The sequence below is a fragment of the Helicoverpa zea genome, chromosome 27 (genome assembly GCF_022581195.2).
Source record: "Helicoverpa zea isolate HzStark_Cry1AcR chromosome 27, ilHelZeax1.1, whole genome shotgun sequence".
Taxonomy (NCBI): Eukaryota; Metazoa; Arthropoda; class Insecta; order Lepidoptera; family Noctuidae; genus Helicoverpa; species Helicoverpa zea.
In genome coordinates, this window is record NC_061478.1 from 6,843,787 (window position 1) to 6,860,079 (window position 16,293).

General features: G+C 36.1%; 1 protein-coding gene across 11 annotated transcripts in view; it reads left to right on the top strand.

Annotated features, from left to right (window-relative positions):
- The window catches only part of LOC124643566 (protein daughterless), a 133,171-nt gene that overhangs the window by 81,516 nt on the left and 35,362 nt on the right, over positions 1 to 16,293 (top strand). For 5 of the 11 annotated variants that reach the window (XM_047182581.1, XM_047182585.1, XM_047182584.1 and 2 more), the window contains exon 1: positions 6,857 to 7,011. The exons of 5 other annotated variants lie outside the window; for them this stretch is intronic. The gene's annotated coding sequence lies outside the window, so the exon portion shown is untranslated. Of the gene's footprint in view, positions 1 to 6,856; positions 7,111 to 16,293 lie in introns of those variants that run through there. One more of the 11 variants, XM_047182582.1, reaches the window with a different exon arrangement.

Below are 16,293 nucleotides of genomic sequence, written 5' to 3' on the forward strand. Positions count from 1 at the left end.
ATGATGTAACTATGTATTTTATATTGATAGCATATAGTTTATCAGTTGCCTATCTATATATCTAAGTCTTGTCTGCTTTCTTCAGTTAATGAATTCTACATACGATAAGTTTTTATTTTCTTTATCAATTCTGAACATACCACTTAAAACAAGTTTACAAAAATTCCCAATTTGCTTTCAGTAAGTAATTTGACATTTAAAAGTCACAGTTACTTGGGTATTTGATTTGACGTCATAAGCTGATGTTTTATGTATATTTATCAATTTTAATCCATTAGTAATTACCATGTAAACAATGTATATTGTACTATTACAATTTATATTATTCAATTTTAATAATATTATTTTTTAAGTAGAGCCACTTTCAAGCACATAAAAGTATGCTCATCAATTTACGGTCAAAACTTTTTCTTACATTATCCTCAGTAATCGTAAGCTCCCTTACTCCTTGTGCTATCTCTCTCTAATCTATCCCTGTCTCTGTCTACAAAGCGGGGGGAGAAGTCTGGCAACGTCGCATTGTGACTCAAGCTCGTAATACGCGATTAAGTTCAGAAGTCATTCAGCCGTTGTAACCTACGCACGTTTGTTGCGTTCTTAATTTTTCCGCGTTAACTTTTATATAGACAATAGACGCGTAATGGCCAATAATCCACTTGAATATATATTTTTTATATTGTAAACAATTCTGTTGGACGAGATTCTTAGTAATGATCGTTTGGCTTATGTTGTGATGTCGTAAGATTCGGTTTTAACTTTAGGATTCGATTGTATTGCGATGTAAACAAACTTCTCATTGAATCGACGAAGGGGGAAATCTTTATCTTTACTAATACATTCGTTGATACTATTACCACAGGGAATCTTTGCACTGTAGTACTCTTCTTAACCCCCCCACTCAGAGACATTTAATGATTACTTAAGTCACTCCTTAGTGACAGATTCTCATAGAAATTCTGCACTAAGGAACAGCTTAAGTAACCATTAAATGTCTCTGAGTATGTCCATTAGTCTACCTTGTCTCCATTTATCTACATTCATACTTAACACACTCCTTGTAGCATGCGTTTCACACCGTCTCATCACATGCCCATACCACGACAAACGCTGACCAATCATTTCTTCTGTCACTAATACTACGTTCAGGCTGCTGATATAGCTTATCTATGCATATTGCTAATTGATTGCAAAACCGATTATTAATTATTCGTCACCAATAAATATTCGCTATTCATATCTTAATCTCTTAGCATGACATCCAAGGATGATAGATACCAGACACAATTGTGGTCGTTCCCAATAATAAATCCATCTGTGGATTTGCTTACTAGCGGATTGGCATTACTTGTATGGGGGCAAATGTAAAAATTCTGTCTCTAGTAAGAAAAACAGCAGATAGGAAATCCCTACCTACTAATATTATAAATGCGGAAGTAACTCTGACTGTCAATCTGTTTCGCTTTCACGTCTAAACCACTAAACTGATTTTAATAAAATTTTGTACAGAGATAGAGTTGACCTTGAAAAAGAACATAGCATATTATTTATCCCGGATTTTTGAAGAATTCTCTGGGAAACGCGATATAACCGAACTCGAAGTGGGCGAAGCCGCGGGCGGAAGCTAGTTCGATATAAATCTCATCTTATTGTACAACCAACTATCACTGTTTGTTATGTACTTGTGTCGTTGTTTTTATGTACAAATAAACATTTCCCGTCTTACCACAAAAACTTTTAAACGTCAGTTTATGCCTTGTCTATAAAAATGTCAAATTATGACGTTGACATATGGTTCATTTTGCAGCCAAAATTTTATTAGACAAGTGTAAAACAGGGTTTAAAGTTTTTGTAGTAAGGCCCTTCGTTTTGTTTATAGATACATATAATATTTAGAACGGCCTTTACAAATACGGAACAAAAACGAAAAATACGATCTACTGACCGTTCCGAAATATCGATAGCTTATCGACTAATACGAATAATTAGAAATATCTGCCAGATAGTGATGGTGACATCATAGCTCTAATCTGTTAGATAGCGCCATTAAATTTATTTAATTTTGTATTTAACGGAACAGGATACTTTGATATTGATAGTGGTGTTAATTGGGTTAATTTGAAGGACGCTTTTGGCTGGTTAAGAGGAGGATCATGTATCCCATTTTGTAGGTCAGTGTGTTACAGGTTACAGTTAATCATCCTAAATGATTGAACAGATTGAGAAATTGGTAGCTTTACGGCGGTTCTCAATTATCCACATAAAAGTAGAGTAAAATTCTTATCTCGAGGAAGCAAAAGAACCGATAGGTTAACGGTTTTAAGGTTTACAAGCTAGATCTAATCTGTCTATTACACTTTTCTTCCATAGAAATTGATCACTGATTCCTATAACTATATTTACAAACACAGTAACTATTAACACATTAGTTCTACATAATCGACAAACATCATCATCTCCCGAGCCGTTTCTCAACTATGTTGGGGTCGGCTTCCAGTCTTACCGGACGCAGCTGAGTGCCAGTGCTTTACAAGGAGCGACTGCCTATCTGACCTCCTCAACTCAAACCCGGGCAAGCCAATACCCCTTGGTAAGATTGGTGGCAGACTTACTGGCTTCTGACTACCCGTAACGACTGCCAAGGATGTAAAATCGACAGGTATGTGAATTTGAAAAATAAAACGTAGGTAAGTATAGGTATATTACCTCGACCTCCGTTATGTAGTTGGCAGATATGGGTCCAGGAGACTGTCGGACACACGTGACTGACTGACGTAATTTATATATTTATATGTATATAGAGGTAGATAGAGAATTGTGTAAAGGTAGCCTAGCAAGGGGATGTAACAGGTAAGAGAATTGGGAAGGTGGAAGTGATTTTGATGAAAAAGAAATCATAGGTGACTACTAGTGCATAGTTCTTACAATAGTTATTACCTTGAAGATCATCATCATCTTCCTGCCCTTTTCCCAAGTCATTTGGGGTCGGCACAACATGCCTTTTTCTTCCATTCCTCTCTGTCAGACGTCATACTTACATCCACTCCCCTCTGCTTCATGTCCTCTTTCATGCAATCAATCCATCTTTTCCTCGGAGTTCTTATCCTCATAGTTATTACCTTGAAGATTAGAGTTTTATTTAAAACGATGAATATTCTTGAAGACAAGAGGTTCTTCTATATTTTGTTGATATATTTCAAGCCAACTAGGTAATAATGTATGATAGTTTCTTATATATAAAATAAATATATTATGTTTTTAAAGATTGTTTAGAGAAAAAAATAGGTAGGTATAATAGAAAAATATCATTTCAATTATGGTAGCTTAATGGATTGTCCTTTTTTAATTTATATGGACTGCATCAAAAAACGGGAATTCCAAAACGCCCCTAAAATATGATGGGTTTTTCTACAATGTTATTTAAATCATCAAAATTCAATTTAATTTGTATTTTCCTATATCAAGCAAGGTTTTTTGTACAACAAATATATTTTAATGAATCCACCTCTTGAGTAGCTAGCTTATTTTCTGTCTGTCTAATGTATTACCCATGTTTGTATAAGTAACTTTTCTATGTAACTCGCAACTAAACTTAGTTATCAATATGTCTTATGAACATACCAGACTTTGTTTACACGTACCAGACTTTCTTTATCACAATCAACCTATTAAACCTTGATAACATAAATCGAAAGCCTTTCTAAAAGCATTCAAATCCATGTTTAATAAATTGTCGCTTTTCTCAAGTTGTTCCAAATATTAATTATATATATAGGTGTTAGATTTAACCGACCCCTTCACAGTTGGCAAAAGGCTAGGTAGAGGATGTCTTTCACAAAATCCATTTTTCTCAAAATTTGACAGTCTTAAGTTCGAAGTTTTCCGTATGCCAACCAATCTATGTGTTGATTCCCTAACTAGAAATTTAATTTTGATATTAGCCCATTACAAGCGGCTGAATTCCTTTTATGTACATATTTACATGACGTAAAAATAAACTTATTTATACATATATACAACTAAAAACAATTATAAAATGGCATCAAAAAACTCCTCATCGCTGCCCACCGGGAGTGTACCCAAGAGGCTGGCAGCATTGCCACGTTGGATGGCAATGCTTAATTTTTGACCAAAAAAAAAACCAGCCTTTGGGTCACTTGAAGTGTCAGCAAGTCGCTTTGCCAGATCTTTAAAAGGTAATGTCAAATCTTCAGTAGACAAAACAGTTACACGGGTTATCGAAATCCCCCGTAAGTGTTTTCTTATCCCCATTTCGATGATGTAAAAACAAAAGTTAATATTGGAAAAGTACTCAAAGACAAATTCAGTCTGTTTATTTATCGTCTGGATACCGTGGAGTTTAAACGGCTATCTAATTCCATCAGTTTTATTGTCTGCTGAATGGTCGTAAACTATTGTTATTTATAGCTTGATGACCTAGTGTTGGTAAGCTTCTTAGCTTTTTATAATTGTTTTTCTTTTAACTATCTTTTTGTAAATTTTTACTTCACCGCTAGCTCATCTAGACTTAAGTGTTACTTGAGATCTGTTCCTACAATTGATAAATGCTCCATGGAGTTTTCTTGCCGGCTCTTCTTCATGAGACCAACTTTTTGGAATAGTGCAACTAGTATGTCGATCCATAAGCGCAGCGCTGCAAAGGCCTATTTGGACTAAAAATATTTGACTTTTAATTTTATTCATATCTGATAATAGTTCACCTATGTTTTGAAACGACATCTTTTCTACGGTATTAGTCAAACTTCATTGATTCATCGCGCGTCTCATAGTCGTCACTGGTTTCTAATGTTCACACGTTACAATGCTCAGGAATAATTTATATTATTTATGCGAAAACTAAAAATATCCTTGACCACCGTTTTTAATTAATTACCAAGATGTGTCGATAAGCTACGATAAAACAGCTTATCTTATAAATAGTTTTCTTATCTCAAACTGGCTGATTCAATAACGAATTTGGTTTTAATCAGGGTTGTTAGCAACCGTTATCTATAAGGCGTCATATCTCATGTTATCAAGATTTGCTGTTTGAAGACGTACCTATAGTATTGTCTGTAGATTGTGGTTTATCAGGAATTTACTTGGTGTGGTATCATCATCATCATCATATACAATGTTGTAGTGATTGACATCTAGCAGTTTTGTTCTTTTATGTATCATATTTATTTATCACTTCACTAGCGACCCGCTCCGGCTTCGCACGGCGTAACAGTATTTCCCCACTATTTGATGTATGTTATTGTACATATAAACCTTTCTCTTGAAACACTCTATCTGATAAAAAAACCGCATGAAAATCGGTTGCGTAGTTTTGAAGATTTAAGCAAAGTGTACAAAGGAACATAGGGACAGAAAAAGCGACTTTGTTGTATACTATTTAGTGAAGTGAAATGTGTCATACAAGATTATCTTCAAACTCAAACTTATATATTTTTCCGAATATGGGTACATGTGGATCTTATATTATTTAACAAAAGGAGCACTGACCATATCCTACCATAGGGCTTACAAAATTAAATTAAACTATTAAATATAAAACGTAGATAAGTATTGTTTGACACGTTTTATTTCGAAAATAATTTCGATGGTTTAGCTATATTAATATTGTGTAAATTGTAATTTCACGAAATTATCTCTTGATTAAAAACAATGCAGATAAAAATTATAGTTACATTCTTATCAATTTCTATCACTGTAATATTTTTTCAGTATTTCCTGTGATCAGTACTTTCAAATAAATTCTTCAGCTTTATAATTGTACATAGATCATAGGTTTCTTCTTTATTACTATGTACATGTTTTCAACGCTTTCTAAAAAAAATTATCCCTAAGAACACAATAGAAAACTATAATATATAAGTTTGAAAGTTTGTCTGTATGTTCCCCTCATATGATATCAACATCGCTTAGAAAGTTATGAGGGTAGCAACATACTATAGCCATACATACATACATGACAATGACTCGATAGAAAACCGAAAACGTATAACTTTGACAATTGAACCAAGTTTGGTCACCAGTTCTAACTTATTCACACAAACTGACCTCTAAAACTTAACAAAACTTTTTTCTTAAACTAAAACTAATAAACAAGAAAATAAAAACTCGTCAAATTTTAAATAATGAACGAAACCGTTTTTCGAGTTCGAATTTCGAAAAAAGTACTCGTTGTAAAGTTGTGTAGTCGGAAACTTCAACCTCATTTGTTGTTACGTTTGCGCCCCGCGCCCCTCTAGAGAATTGGCAACGTCGCTTTTTGTGTTGGGTTGCTATACTCGGCGGAGCTTTCGTTGCTAGATTGTGGGGAGAATTTGGTGGAGTTTTGAGACTGGGTTTGAAAGTTTTGTTGGTAGAATGTGTAGATTTGGAATAAATGAGATACTTGATAAGAAGTTATAACCTATGTTATATATTTTATGAAACCTCTATCTGAATAGCAAAGACATAACAAAAATGAAGGGACTAGTCGAAGTTAGGTTAGGTTTTTTAAGCCACTTTTGTTCAGCGTGAAATTAAAATTCTTGAATCTTTCATAAAGTATTCCTCACGAATTAGACAAAAAATTACGAATTATGAAGACGAGATGTAAGTGTGATATCCCACTGAAACAGTCTCACTTGTCACCAATTGAATGCTTTGACACTTATTCTATGATTATTTGTCTATCTGTGCTTTAACATAATATTACTTCCATGTAAACCTACAAATAACCTCTGAAATTGTCCTCTAAAGTCTTCAAACCCAAACAAAACACTACATTAGCCAGGGAAGCCAACGATTCCCGTCTAGCAACACCGACCACTAAGTGAGCGGCAATCGGCCATGGCAATTCAGTAGTAGCCGCGACGCCACGCCGCGCGCACGCCCGGCGCCCCGCGCCGCACCACGTACAAACTTCGTGTGATGTAACAAAGTGCCCGTGTTATCTCGTGTTGACGTTAGTGCTAGCATTGTCTCGCGTGTTTACGTTTCCGTATGATTGTTCTAACCACGGTGAGAGAACCGATAGTGCTTTATTTTTCTTCCCCACGCAATTTCCTCTGGTTTTCTTCGGCCGTGCGGATCTGTTCGAAATTTGAAATTAAGAATTTGGTGCTGTTTTTTTTTCTTGTTTTAAATAGTGCGAAATTTTGAATTTCGAAGTGTGACAAAGAAGGTTTTGTTCGATGTTTGAAAGTTGTGTCAAAAGGACGGGAGTTTTTTTTTTCTTGTGTGTGATCTTTTGAATGTGGAATACAATGGATTTTCGGATTTAAAGATGGAGTCCCAAAAGTTTTGTAGTCTGTAAAGTTATTTTCTAGTTTTATTAATATTGAGTTTGTTAGAGAATATCATCGTTATTATACTGAATGAAGTTTTCTTAAGAACTTTAAAAGTTAAGCTAATTTAAGTTTAGAGTAAAGTTTTAAGTTATATTGCTCAGCGAGTTTCAGTTAATCTATTAGAGACATAAACTTGGGTGATTTAGAAGTTTTACTTGAGTATGTTGAATGTTATTATTATTTAAAGTTGAAGTAATATACCTACATACTCTTGACAAAGACAATGTTGATACAATTTAGAATTTTACAATTGCAATAGAATCTCAAGCATAATGATATCGAAATTACACCTATCGTAGCGTAACATCACTTTTTAAATACTTCTTATTTCTTTATAATCGAAAGAAGGACTTAATATAGCTTAAACAGACTTCCTCTGTCAAACCCGCGCATTTTATGGCTCGCTTGTATCACATAATAGAAGGGGCCCCATTGGGTTCTCCTATGTAGGGTGCACTACTAACATAATCTATCTATACCTACTTAAAGCCGATCCTAATATTAGATCTATCTTTGTTTTGGTTTCTAGAGATAGGAATTAGTATGTAGCTAGTGTCAAAATTCCTTCTCCGTGTGAGAGGAGGCCTGTGCCCGGCAGTGGGACGATAAAAATGCTGTAATATTAGAATTCTATCTCTAGAAAGCAGTTAACAGATAGGTACATAGAATATTGGGCCGTTAATCAATAAGCTATACTAATACAATAAAGAGGAAACATTTTATAGGTATTTCATTACTTTCTAGTAATGGACCGAGTTTGAAAAATTCTTTCACTGTTAGGAAGGTAGACTGTCATCGAGTAACAGGCTATATTTTATCCTGGTACGGGCAGTAGGTAATGCGGGTGAAACCGCGGGAAAACCCCTAGTAATTATAAAGCTGAGTTTCTTTAAACGCGCTTTTCCCAGGAACTAGTAGTCCGATGTGAGAAATTATTTCAGTGTTAGATAGCCCATTTATCTAGGTAGACTATTAGCAGTACCACACAATTCCAAAATTCATCTCCTTTTGGTCTTTAACAATCAAATATTGTATCAAGGAGCGTTCTAGGCTAATTTTTACCCAACTGCGCGATGTAGTTCCGACGGCATTCGGTCGAAACCACGGGCAGTACCTACTAGATACAATATAGGACCGGTTATGGAGTTTAGTTCGTTAATATAGAATTTAGGACGGCATACTCTAAGTAGCTTAATGTTATTAATAGGAATAATTTATTGTTTGATCTAAATATTAAATGTTAGGAAGAGCTGAGCAGATTGCGTGGCTGATAGGTAACTTATTCTTTTGTTGATCGGTCAGGAATTTATCCATAATAATGTTAAAACGCTGAAAAGCTTGTTTATTCGCGCTAATTTCAATCAACAACGGACCGTTTTGAAAAAAAAAGTGTTAAATAGCCCATTTATTGAGGAAGGCTTTATATAGGCTACGTTGTATCCACGTGCGTGAAGTTGTTCCCACGGAACGTCGGTGAACCCTCTGGCCAACAGCTAGTTTTCAGAATATACCTACTTCTAGATACACATGGGATTATTAGAAGTTGAAGATCTCTCCAGTCTAGTTCCTAAATTGATCATTTTGTCTATATCCGTTATTTTGGTATATTTCAACCTTGGAGTGAGAAGATATCCCTTCTTAAGGGGTTATTACATTTGACTAAATTCAGTAGTCTAATTAGGTTTGTCTGATTAGGTTTCTAAATGATTTAATGAAACCTACCTTCCTAAATGCGACTGAACCATTTAGACGACTGAATTTAGTCAAGTGTAATAAGCCCTTTAACAATTAAATAGAAAACCCATCATAACCCTCGCTCGCCAACGCTTAACCCTGACGCTACACGCGTGGCCTCCGCCGTGACTAACGAGTAAAACAATGACAGTATGTCATTTTGTATTAACACTATAGCTTTTTACTGCACTCCAGTTGTTGCAAAGATGGCTTGCGAAGCCTTGGGATGCACTTCTTGGGTGTATTAACAAGGTTTCAAACTTTAATTTATGTATAACTGTGATGTACTAAAAAAAACATCATCATCACGTTCGCTGCTAAACGTAAGCCCTTATGATTGAATTCCATATATTTTTAGCAATAATTTTGAAAGTACACAGTGGGTGGTGGTTAAGGAATTAATAAACGGTAATTTGACAAACTTTTGTATTTGTTTAGTTTGAGAATCTTTTAATCCAACTGTTTCCCGCGGTTTCATCTGGTTGTTAAGGACACCCGGATAAAATATAGCAGAGACAGTGTGAAAGTGATAGAATTTTTCAAATAAACGGTTTGAAAAATTACAAAATAGAACCTTCTTGATAATGGCCCAAAGTGACAGAAATAGAAGAACAACTTTTATATTTACCCCTCTTGATTGTAAGGTACCTCATAATAAGTGAATTTATGATTACCGTCCATTAACAGATCAAGTTTATGACGCCATAACACAGTTTTAGTGTTAAATATTCACGTGCCGACGGAATTTTAGCTCAAAATCTAATTACGAAGAGTGGATGAAAAACGGATTACTAAGTTTCTATGTAGGAAGGCAATTTGAGATAATTTCATGTGGGATGATAAGTCTAGTAAGTAGCTTTTATTGAAAGAATACTGACGCATCCTTCATATAGGGATAGGAATTTTCAAAATAGGTAGATGCTTCTCCATAACTTATTTCAACAGAAAAACGCCGACTCCTTGGCAAAACTGGTAGCAAATTCGAAATCGAAGGTATTTCAAATTGGTGCAAACTATATTTTTTTATCCATAGATTTTTGTGTAAAGGGGTACCGAATGTTTTGGACAGCTGTCAATTTTCAAAGACTGACAGGACTGTCAAATGCACCAAAAAAACGGTCACACCATGCACTTTTTTAAAATAAAGAACTTCATCCATATACAGTTCATTATAATAGCAAAAATAAAGTTGAAATAAACGATGCTCCACGCCACAAGCTTTAGCCACCACAAAACCACCTACCTACCGAAGCCTTAATTAACTCTTCAATAATACTAGAAAATTACTAGCTGCAGCACTATTTCCCTGGACTGGGCTACTCACGAACCACCACGTCAGCGTTCCCTACTGCTGAATATTTGATAAGATGTCGCAAATAAAATCGATGCCAGTTTGTTATGACATAATTAGAGCCTCTATTGGTATGCATTTTTTATGCAATAAGTGTAGGTGGTAAAGAAATAAGGTCGTTTTTTTTTGCTTTGATAGAACTTTCCAGAATTGTCGTTCTTGTAAGCTGGGGTTACAGGCAAGCAGGAAAGTCATGCTGACTTGTCGATATTTTTGTTAATTAATGACCTTTACAAGCTTTGATTTAAATGATTCAATTAAATTGTGTTTTCCAATTCCAAGCAATTGCCATTTTTACAATTCTGAAGTTAGCCATTTGAGGTCCCACGCATCCACAGTAGTGTATTATGAACTCGATAGTAGCCATCTTCAAAGGAGCATCGCTTGTCGCCTGAAAATAATCTGCAAATGCGCAAAGATTTTATTTGTCGCAAACTGTACCAAACCCAGAGGCCTCTTCCTCTCAGCCACAGGTCCAAAACTAACCAATAAATATTCAACCCACGTCCCAACGTCCGCTAACTCGATCATACAGTGGTACATAATAAAAATATTGATACAGTACTCCTGTGAGATGCACAGAATAACATGTAATGCACGAGATGCTAGCCTTATTGTTTTGTGAATGACAAAGAGATGTGTAGATGAAAACTTGATAACAATGTATCGTCAATGTTAATGGAAAGTTGTCTTGACATCTAAGTATTGCTACTGGAGCTATTCCTGTCTTGTAGAGGGTAAGAGAGAGGTAGCCTCGTGGTTAAAGCATCATCCGCTCAATAAGGGTGTACTGGTTCGACTCCAGGTCAGGCAAGTACCAATGTAACTTTTCTAAGTATATTTTGGACACCAAGGTCTTTGTAAGTCTGAAATCGCCTCTTCAGTGAGCATGGTTATTACTACTGGAACTAGCAGCAGGCAATAAAAAAAGCTGATGATGAAAGTGCATTAGAAGCCTGCTTATAAAACGGTTAAGCGTACTTATAGAATATTCCATGATTTGTCACCTATAAAAAAACTTTAACGATTCTTAACTTCAAATGTTAGTTGCATAATGCCTTCCCAACTTGCACCATAGATCTATTAAATTACCTTTTGACATTCATAAAGACCTTACAGGTAATATTACCATCTCACAAAATTCTCACGCCTCCCGTTTATAATATAAAGAAAGAAGGGAGAAATAACGCTACAATCAATAAACTTGAACCGGACGTGAAAGCTAAAAGAAGTACCCTCGTGTCACGTTACCGGGACTCGAATCTGACACTCCGATGAGTGCTAACTCACAACACTGTAAAAACAAATAGTCTTTTGTGTGGAAAGAATTCGCTAGTTTGTTTTGCTCGGGTGTCTTGTGTGCTGGTCATATGAATGAGGAACCATTCGTTTTGATTATCGACGGTAACTTCTTCATACATAATTGTTCTATGAGGCTTATGTCAGAAAACTATCTGCTGCTGCTGTTTCTCGTGCCCGGATAAAATATAGTCTTCTAGCTTCCGCCCGCGGCTGCGCCCGCGAAGAGTTCGGTTATATCGCGTTTCCAAGAGAATTCTTCAAAAGCTCGGGATAAAAACTCCTATGTTCATTCACAAGGTCAACTCTATCACTGTACTAAATTTTATTAAAATCAGTTCAGTGGTTTAGACCTGACAGCGTAACAGACAGACTGACAGAGTAACTTTCGCATTTATAATATTAGTACGGATACTACCGTCTGAAAGTTACTTGTACTAGCTGTTTCTCCCGGGGTTTCAACAGCGTCCTAAGGGAACTGATTCCCGTGCCTGGTTAAAATATAGTCCATGTCTTCCAGGGATAGTGTAACATCCCAGCTTTGAAAGAATTTATCCATACGGTTCAGTCGTTTTGGAGCCTTTAAGGTTACAAAACTTTTTTCTTCCTCATACTTTACATATTAAATGACTTGTCAAATGTAAATTAATAGCCTAATCCAACAACATTTAATCAAAACCAGTCTCTTAAATAAATCAACACACAAAACTTCCTAGAACATCTCAAACTAGATTGTACAAGCCACCGACCTATTTGCAACCATCTATCAGACTGTATCACCATACATACATTATAATAGTTCTGTATAGGGCTGCCGTCATGCCATCATCACGTTTAACTGTAGGTCCCGGCTGTCATAGAACATCATTGGCAGTCGTTACGGGTATTCAGAAGCCAGTAAGTCTGACACCAGTCTAACCAAGGGGTATTGGGTTGCCCGGGTAACTAGCTTGAGGGGGTCAGATGGGCATTCGCTCTTTTTAAAGCACTGATACCCAGCTACATCCGGTTATACTGGAAGCCCACCCCAACATAGTTGGGAAAACGGCTCAGAGGATGATGTATAGGGCTGCCATTAGTCCGAGTTTCACCGGATTTGTCCGCGTTTGGAGGCCTTCCGGGGTTTCAAGAAGTGTCCGGGGAAACATCCGGACACATTTCATGTAAGAAAGTACCTCATTGAATTTAAGTATATGGTAATCCCTACTAATATTATAAATGCGAAAGTAACTCTATCTATCTGTTACGCTTTCACGTCTAAACCGCTGAAAATTTGGTACAGAGATAGAGTTGACCTTGAGAAAGAACATAGGTTAGTTTTTATCCCGGACTTTTGAAGAATTCTCTTGGAAACGCGATATAACCGAAATCTATGCGGGCGAAGCCGCGGGCGGAAGCTAGTAGTAAATATATAAAAAAATTAGGTCTTGTTTTTTTAAAAAAAATCCTGGAAAAAAATGCGATTTACGTCAAATGTTGAACGTTTGACCGGGTTTGGCGAAATTTCGATAGGCAGCCCTAGTTCTGCAGCACATCCGTGCGACGTCACCGGGCGGCGCGCGGTCTGCGCAAACGCACGCGTGATTTTATGCGCAGTACCTCACGATAGGAGAACGCTTGGTAGATAGTAATTATGTCAAGTGATGCGTAGTAGGTTCAATGGTTATGTGCTATCGATTGGTACGTGTTAAAGGGTGCTGTCTTGTTATTGTAAGAATAGTTAGTTAAGTAGTTTTGTTTGGTAGATTATGCTAGTGATCATTTTAATTGCTTTGTAAGTTTGTAAAGTTGTCATTTTGGGCAGTTAGGGAAAAGCTTGGATTGTAAATGTAATGTCTTATTCTTTATTGCACACATAAATACATTTTGACACACTGAAAACAGAGAGATTATGTGCAGGAATAATGAAGAAATAAGATACATTATTTACAAGATCATTTAAAAAGATACTGAAAATTTTAATTAAAAGAATATAATTTCAATTAGAAAAATTTATAATCTAACCTTTAATATAATATATCAAAGTACATCTCGATTTTAGAAAAGCACCCAAAAATGCTTTGTAAGCGGGTCAAAATAATCGTAAAGTTAGGTGCGCCCGCGCCGACCGGTCCGCTTGTAGGCAGGTGTTGTTCGTTCGAATACGAGTAACGGTCGAAGCTATGTAGCTTGGAAGAAAATATTCGAAAAAAAAACGAAGAAAAAAACTTTCTTTGGGACACGTTCCCTTGGTACAGAAATATCTGGGTTGGCGATGAATAAAGAGTATTAAAAATATAAGACATGAGTTGTATAATCGAACCTTCATTATGTCTTGAAAATATGACATGATTTTCAATGTCTTGAAAAATTCGGCCAAGTGAAGGGTTCCCTGCCTATTATCTACTAGCTTCTGCCAGTGGTTTCACCCGCATCCCGTGGGAACCTCTGCACGAACCCGGATAAAAAGTAGCCTATAGCCTTCCTCGATAAATGGGCTATCTAACACTGAAAGAATTGTTCAAATCGGACCAATAGTTCCTGAGATTAGCGCGTTCAAACAAACAAACAAACTCTTCAGCTTTATAATATTAGTATAGATTAAAACGCCCCAAAAATCATAGAAGAGGAGCCTCTCAAAATATTTATTTTTACCCTTTGGCTACGGAATCTCCAAACCACGCTTTTGGTACACGTTCCAAAAATATCGTTCTCAGTAAATGCTGAAGAGTAAAATCATACCTTTATACTATTTCCAAAAAAAAAGCTCCCAATTTCAAAATGAGGCCAAAACACCCCATTCAATACGCACGTTCCCTTACAATTAGTACTAAAAAGACCAGACCGGTCAAGTTGGAGCAATCTCCCTTTGTACGAATGCAACAGGTGTGCTCTCAATGTGCTGTAATGGCGGCTAATTAGTGCATTAAGACGGTATTTGGACACTGAAAGGTTTTAACTTAAATATAGTTCCAAGGATTACTGGGTTGGAAAGTTGGGTCACATATTGGTAGGAAGATTACATAGACATATATTTTTTTACTACTTATCTCCAGCAGTTTCACAAGTGACCTATGGTAAATAGCAGGAAATATGGCAGAAAGCCTCTAGCCTTCCTTGTTAAATGGGCTATCTAACATTCATGGAATTTTTCGAATCGCTCCACTATTTTCCGAGATTAGCGTGTTTAAAAAAATATTATGCTTTATAGTATTTAGTATGGATTGGCTTCTTAATATAAATACAATAGATGGAAGGCGATGTAATTTTAATTTGAAGGACCCAAATAAAATATTTGTAAATACACCAAAACACTTCTTTTCACCCTTCTGTAAACATTTATCTATCTTTAACCAGGACCAGATATTTTTTTTTTTTAATATTATAATAATGTCGGGACACCTTTTTCACACACGGTCGGTTAACCCCATGGTAAGTTATTTATTAACTTGTGTTATGGGTGCTAACACAACTGATAAACTACATATAGCTACATATATACATATTTATAAATACATATCATAACACCCAGACCACGGCCAACAAGCATGCTCATCACACAAATGTCGACCGAACCGGGAATCGAACCCGGGACCTCAGGTTCGGCGGTCCGGCATGATGACCATTGCGCCATCGAGGTCGTGATGATATTTACATCCTTTTAAATTATTTAAATCCCCTTTCTTATACAGTTTTATATTTTTCTAAAATATTCAACCCTTCGAATATGAACAAGACACGTCAGTGTCAACCTAACCTTCCGTGGAAGTCCACGTCACACCATGTACCCCATACTTATGGAACACACACCCCTTCAGTAGCTCCCATTGAAATAATAAAATTATACGGTGCCAGACAGTTTAAAAAAACCTGTAATAACGTTTAATGAGGTAGGCGGTACAAATAAATATTGTTTTAGTTGAATTCGAAATTGTAAGAAACGTAACGTGAATTATTCGGTAGATAGATGTAAAAATATGTTTTGTCATGGTATGGGCATGTAATGAGGAGAGATGATTCGCATGCAACAAAGTGTACGCTAAGTATGAATGTAGATGGATGGAGAGGAAGAGGAAGACCTAAGAAAAGATGGATGGATTGCCTGAAAGATGACATGAATAGGAAGGGAGTGAGTGTCAGTATGACGAGTGACATGGGAGAATGGAAGAGGATGACATATTGCGCCGACCCCAAATAAAATTGGGAACAGGGCAGGAGGAAGAAGAAGATGTAAAAATATATTGTAAGGAAAGCCATTCAGGCGACTATTGTAGTCTTAAGTTTCAGACGCGTGTGAGGTCTTCGACCATACAGTTCAAGTTCTATAGTTGGCCATTTGACGCCCCACTCATACACAGTAGATTTATTTACCTAAAAACAAAACAACATTATCATACCTTTGGACAGGTGCAGGAACATACAAAATCTTGTTTTTTTTTTTGTGTCCAAGCTCCAAAGGATCGAATCCAAAGTTCATCAAAACAACAACTGTAACAATGCATAAAAAATGCATCGTCTTATGCAATGCATCAAAATTTCTTAATTTTTACGAGACTACTTTGAAGTCAATAGTAGCCAACTTTGGACAAG